The sequence below is a fragment of the Bradysia coprophila genome, unplaced genomic scaffold (assembly GCF_014529535.1).
Source record: "Bradysia coprophila strain Holo2 unplaced genomic scaffold, BU_Bcop_v1 contig_476, whole genome shotgun sequence".
Lineage (NCBI taxonomy): Eukaryota > Metazoa > Arthropoda > Insecta > Diptera > Sciaridae > Bradysia > Bradysia coprophila.
Window position 1 is genome coordinate 2045233 of NW_023503727.1, and position 6000 is coordinate 2051232.

Consider the following 6000-nt stretch of genomic DNA (forward strand, 5'->3'; position numbering starts at 1 on the left):
CATATTTTTAACATTGACTTTCGTTAGGTGGAGTTCAGAACAATCTTACCCCATGAGCATATCGAAGTCGTCTGGTCGACGTAGAACTGTTCCGATTTTGAATTAAAATCGGGAATAAAACATTCACTGTCAAACAGCACGATTTTCATCACCATATCGAAAACAGTTCTAAGCCCCAATAACCCGAAGCTCTAATTATATATTTGTTTATTTCGAGCGAAAGAGAGATAGATAGTAAAACCCCTATTCCAATTTACAAATATGTGCACACGGCGTTTTAAATGGAATATCAAACAGTTGCTTGAATAATTTCAAAATACGCGCTGTAGATTAATCTATCATGATTTTATCCTCTAACATGTTCCAAAGGTAAAATATTTTAATAAAATACATAAAACTATGGACTATGGATGTATGTTTGTATTGTGTGTAAAGTGGAAATGTACAGGATTTAGTGCACCTGCCAAAAAAACTTTTTTTTTGCGATTTCATCGACGATGAAAAAAATATGGTAAAATATTTATACGACCCATATAACGATCCCTTTGTGTTTATACAAAATAATAGGTTTGTACGGCAGGCACTATGGACTATAAAACGTGCAATGTGTATGTTAAATAATTGTTTTTAGTTGCAATTTTAGGGTTTTAAAATATTACTGCGAATTATAACTGTACACTTGACTGATTTTCGATTTTTTAAATCTAACCCAAATTCACGTCCATTAAATTACCCCGCCGTATAAATTCGGAACGATTTCTTTTTCAGCTTGTAGACCAGACCAGACAGCAGGGCCTAATTTTGAGAAAATGTAATCTTGAATTTGTTCGAATTTTCTCTATTTTCTAGAAATATTTTCCATTTTCTTAAAAAAGCTTTTCGAGAAATTCGAGAAATTTGTCAAAAAATTTCGTGAAAATCAAAGCAAGAAAATTCAGGAAATTACTTTCTTAAAATTGGGACCTGCTAGACAGTGTCGCATTTGTATGTTGATTCGATGTAATTTTGAAGGTAATTTTGTTAGATTAGGCGCCGGTCTTTTCAATCTTATGTGCAAACTGAATTTATAGAATGTGTAATTTCGGTGGCGAGGCAATTAAACACGCACCACCTGCAGAAACGGCTATTCATTTGTTTCCACGACGATGGACAAAAATAAGCGACAAGCACTTGAGCAATGTTCTGTTATTAATGGCAAAATCCATGGTTAGCCAAATTGAGTCATAGATTTTGCAGAACTATGCGATGCTTGAAATAACAACTCTAACTCTCCCTCTAACTCTCACCCTACTAACCTGTCATGTAGTATCATCTGTTATTGATAACGACGACAACAATAATGGCAAGCTCTGGATAATATGGTCCTTTATATGGTATAAAATGCATGTTAAAAAATTGAAGTACAAGATTTAAAATCAACCGATTAAAAATACTTTGTGCGACGGAAGTAATAGACCCGATTATAATACTGGTCATATGCTTACCGCCTGTAACAGGTAAATGATCATAATGACATACCTTCCATTTGTAAACCAATAAACATCACAAAGGATACCTTCCTTCAGTGTTACTGATTTTGCGTTACATCTCTACCAAAGATATACGACGCGACTAGCGAAAAATACGAATAGAATGACAAAGCCTTCGGATTAATCTGCAAAATTGCTGCTTCAACCGTTTTCCGATTAATCCCTGGTGTTACACTTCATTCAATATCCGCCACATTACAGTTTTATGGATGTTGTAGCTGTAATAGGTCGTGAATAATCTAATCCTTCAGATATAAAGGTAGAAAAACTTGAAAGACAAACGCATTGTTTCCTCAAAAATAAATGTACAGTGATTAATACCTGTTTCACGATCAGTTCCCTTTTAAATTGGTAAACTAAAATCCTTATGAAATCAGTCCACCAATCAATATTCTGAATTTTTGTTAGTCGGATCATCAGAAAAGGTCCCTGGAAGGAAACTTCTGTGGTTTTGACCTCTAGGATCGAATACCTTTCTAGGCACGAGTAAGTAATTCCACTGGAAAATGCGTATGAGAATGCGACGGTAGCAAAAAAAAGATTGTCAAAATTGGCCATTAAAGACAACATCTAAAAAATCAGTTACTAGTGGTGGATAGGGCTTGTAACCCTCTGTCCATATCAACAATCCGAATCCGAAACTTCCACGGTTCTTGCTTTCGAAGATATCGCCCATTGAAAATCGTGATTTTTCGACTACTTGAGGCTACAGCTGCCCAACCAGATGTTCCAATCTGATTTTTTTTAAGTCTTAGAAGTAGTCCCGCTACCGATCCCAATATAAGTCAGAATTAACCGTTACTCTACCGGCCGTGGACGACGTGTGTCATGTTCTTGTCCATCACAGATTAATAATATGAAAACAAATTACTGGTGGTCGGCGTTCCCTATTTAATTTCGTTTCAAACCAACCGTGGCAAATTAAACATTCAAGGAGGTTCAAGATTCAAGAAGGCACTTTCGGACAGAAATGAACCGATAAAGGAATGGAAAGGAAATACCTTCTGCAATTTTCTCAAGAACGACGGGCTGCGTTGCCTGGTACAATGTAAATAGTCACTCTAACCCAAATGGATAATGAGTGTGGTCGATTCTCACTAAATTATTATTTTTTTAAGTTTATCTTGGAAGTAAGGCCATGCTGACACACATCTTAAAGTCAGCGATAATAAATCAAAATTTTAAATCTAAAACCAAACCTACTGCATCATCCTCAGTACTTATATAGAGGATATGTAATGTATAGCAGACTGAAGCGAATTTTTAGAGTCTCGTCATAATAATTAATCAATTTTCGAAGTGAACAAAAATCAATTGACGATGTGTACCATATGATATTGTGTACGGCTACCTACATGTATATAGAGGCAGTCCATTTATTTCAATTTTTAATGACAACCCATCTTCGTATCAAATTTATTATTAAAGGAAGTGTGTTGATATTAAGAAATGTAATGTAATGACGTCATTAGTTATTTACAAACAAATCATCATCACATTTTCGGATTAGTTCATTTTAATAAACATACATGAACAACTAAACAAATGACTTAAGCTTACCCATACCATCATCAGTAAAATTATACGGATTTAATGACTGTTTCGTGAAAAGTGATACTCTTCATATACATACACAATCGCACACAACGCACATGATTTACATTAAAATGATATGAAACTCATTGAGTAAATACAGAGAATTTTATTTCTTTTAATTTTGTTCATTTAATTTACTCAAGCGGCGAGTTGTACATATAAATATAAAATTGCGTGGGTGTCAAGACAGAACCGAATCGAAGGAAATAAAGTTGGGTTAGGAAACTTACCACATAAATTCGATCTCGCAAACGACAATAACACACACAATATTGTTAAAATCACGGGGAGTCCAGTGTTACACAATTGGATTTGAGACAATGAACTATTCACACATTTGTTTATGATCGATGTTATACACTTCAATCAATTCTTTTCTTTACGCACAATTTTATTGTTGTAAAAATATTTTTTCAATGACCAAAATTGGAATTGATTGAACACAGAACACTTTCGACTGACACTTCTTAACACTTTGGTTGGTTCGGGGTTTTTTTTTTAAATTTATTTATTTCGTTTGGGGGTTCCTGAATGAACACAGCCAAAAATGTCCCGGAAATTTCATAAACAAATTGGAAATAATATTTTGATTTTATGGGAACTAATCGGAAAACATGACACTTAAAGCGGAGCAAACAGCAGGGCAGGCAAAAAGTATTGAAGACGCAAAGCAATCGCGATTTTATTAAAGAATTTTCACATACATCGCGCAGAAACACATTTATTTTGGTTGTTTGGATGTTTTGTTCGTGTTATTCTATTGCATATAGATGTGAAAGGATATAGAAGACGGTTCCAATACCAACGAATGAAGCCACGGTTCGGGTCAAATACACCAAATTTCAATTATTTGACATTTTAACACAATAGACCCGGCATTTAAATGACGGCGTTTTTTTTCGACAATTTTTTTTTTAGGGAAATACGTTTCACACCACAAGCAACAAAGATGGGATCACAAAGAGTGTAAGTAGAGTAGTGTAGAAACAAAACTTATATTTGATCGGATGACAGATGGCTGGAATTTTGTTAGTTCAATCCACTAACACCAATGTGCGTGGACATGTGTAGAAATGGAATATTTGTATGCGCAAATGCGGCGTTTGTGTGTAAAGTGGAATACACTTGTAGGAATTATGTCATTGTTGACTAACATACGAGAGTTTTGCTTGGGTTGGTTGTGTGATATCATTCAGCACCCACACATGAACGATTCTTATTTGCACGTCGAGATATTCGAATTGGAGTTGATTTTATGAATTGATTGTAGTAGATTCGAGTTAAGATTTAAACTGATGAAATTTCTTTTGTTAAGCTTCTTTTGTCGTCAGTGATGACTCTGACAGTCTTTTTTTTCACTTTTCTTGGACGAAAATGGTACGTTTGTGATAGATTATTTGTTATCGTAATTCGGTCCCTTTAAATGGAAAGTTGTATGCGTATCTCTTGTGGGCGATATATATCTCAGGCACTTTGGCTTGTCGCCCTCACTTTGTATACTTGCTGCAACTCGCGAAATTGTCTAAAATTTACCGTCCACAGATACAGAAATAACACTTGTAGAGCGTTTGATAGTGTCATCTGTTGTCGACAGTCGACAATGTGGTCTTATATAGCAAAGTGAATGTTAAAACTGATGAAGTAAAAGATTTATTTAAGTCGTGGAAACTGCTTAGTAGGGTGTAGCGGTTTTACAAAATGTATTAGTTCTGTTAAGGCTCAGCCGGAAATCCACTCAGCTGGTCCATCTGATCATTTTATGGAAGAAATTTTTTTTTCAAACTTTGATTTTGTGCTGCCGCCAGATCGATTTTTGAAAATTTCGTCGTTTTCGGTCCACGTCACATATATCGATTTTTTACGGTGGGCTCAGTGTACATAAAAAGTTGAGTCAACATGGTAATCTAATCTCCAGGCTTCACAGATTATTTTATAAAAAAGATCAAGTCTAAAAAATATTTTTTGAGTTCATGACTGATCGTCAAAGTTCCCCGATGGAAATCACTTAGACTAATCATACCTAGACAGAAAATTACGAACGTAAAATTTGTGGTATTTCATCGCAATATTTGATAGAGTGAGTTTTTACCTACTAAATTGACGGGCAAAATAGCGCAAAAAATTTAAATGTACCTGCTAGAACGATAAAAATTTATTACGTCACATGTGTTAGCAGCGCACTTCAAGCATTAGTTATACTCTAAATAGGGTACTGAAACTTGACAGTGTGTCACACAATTGTAAAAATATTTTTATGTAAAAAAGAATACTTTCTGCAGCTATACTCGCGGAATTTTGAAATTTCAGTTTTGCTTGAAGTGCGTTGGTGTTAGAGAAAAATAAAAATTCTTCGTAAAATTGTACGAAATGTGTATCTCATACAAACTGGTGTAGTTTACACTTTTATCGTACGAAATACCAAAGAAAGTATACTTTCATTGCAAAAAACCAGTCTATGTATGATTAGTCTAAGGTTATATGTGAGATTTTGGTTGACGAATTGCACTGGCAAGAATTGCCAGTAAATAAGAAGCGTAATTGTGCCGTTAATTATTGAACAATTTATAAAACATATTTTCAATCAAAGTTTCTATTTTTATAAACCACACTGAAGATGATATCCGTACATGGGGGCTACCGAAATTCATCAGTTCGACCAATTCTGTATTGAAATCTTATATGACACATCGAATATGTAGCTGCACTCGATTTCATTCGAAAATGTGGTCTCGTAATTTGATCGTCGCACCAAAGGGTTATATTAGCTTCAGACAGTTCTTATATAATTACGAATGGCGAACTTGCCCAAAATATACTATCGTCGTTCATAAAGGGTTAAGGCAGAGTACTCTCGTTTCCAAGCACAATCATAGAA

At 34.7% G+C, this 6000-nt stretch overlaps 1 protein-coding gene across 2 annotated transcripts in view; it reads right to left on the minus strand.

The window, feature by feature from the left end:
- LOC119082642 (chromatin modification-related protein eaf-1-like) overlaps positions 1-4141 on the minus strand; it is a 269989-nt gene extending 265848 nt beyond the window's left edge. For both annotated transcript variants that reach the window (XM_037192213.1, XM_037192214.1), the window contains exon 1: positions 3356-4141. The gene's annotated coding sequence lies outside the window, so the exon portion shown is untranslated. The remainder of the gene's footprint in view (positions 1-3355) is intronic.
- Positions 4142-6000: the final 1859 nt, after the last annotated feature.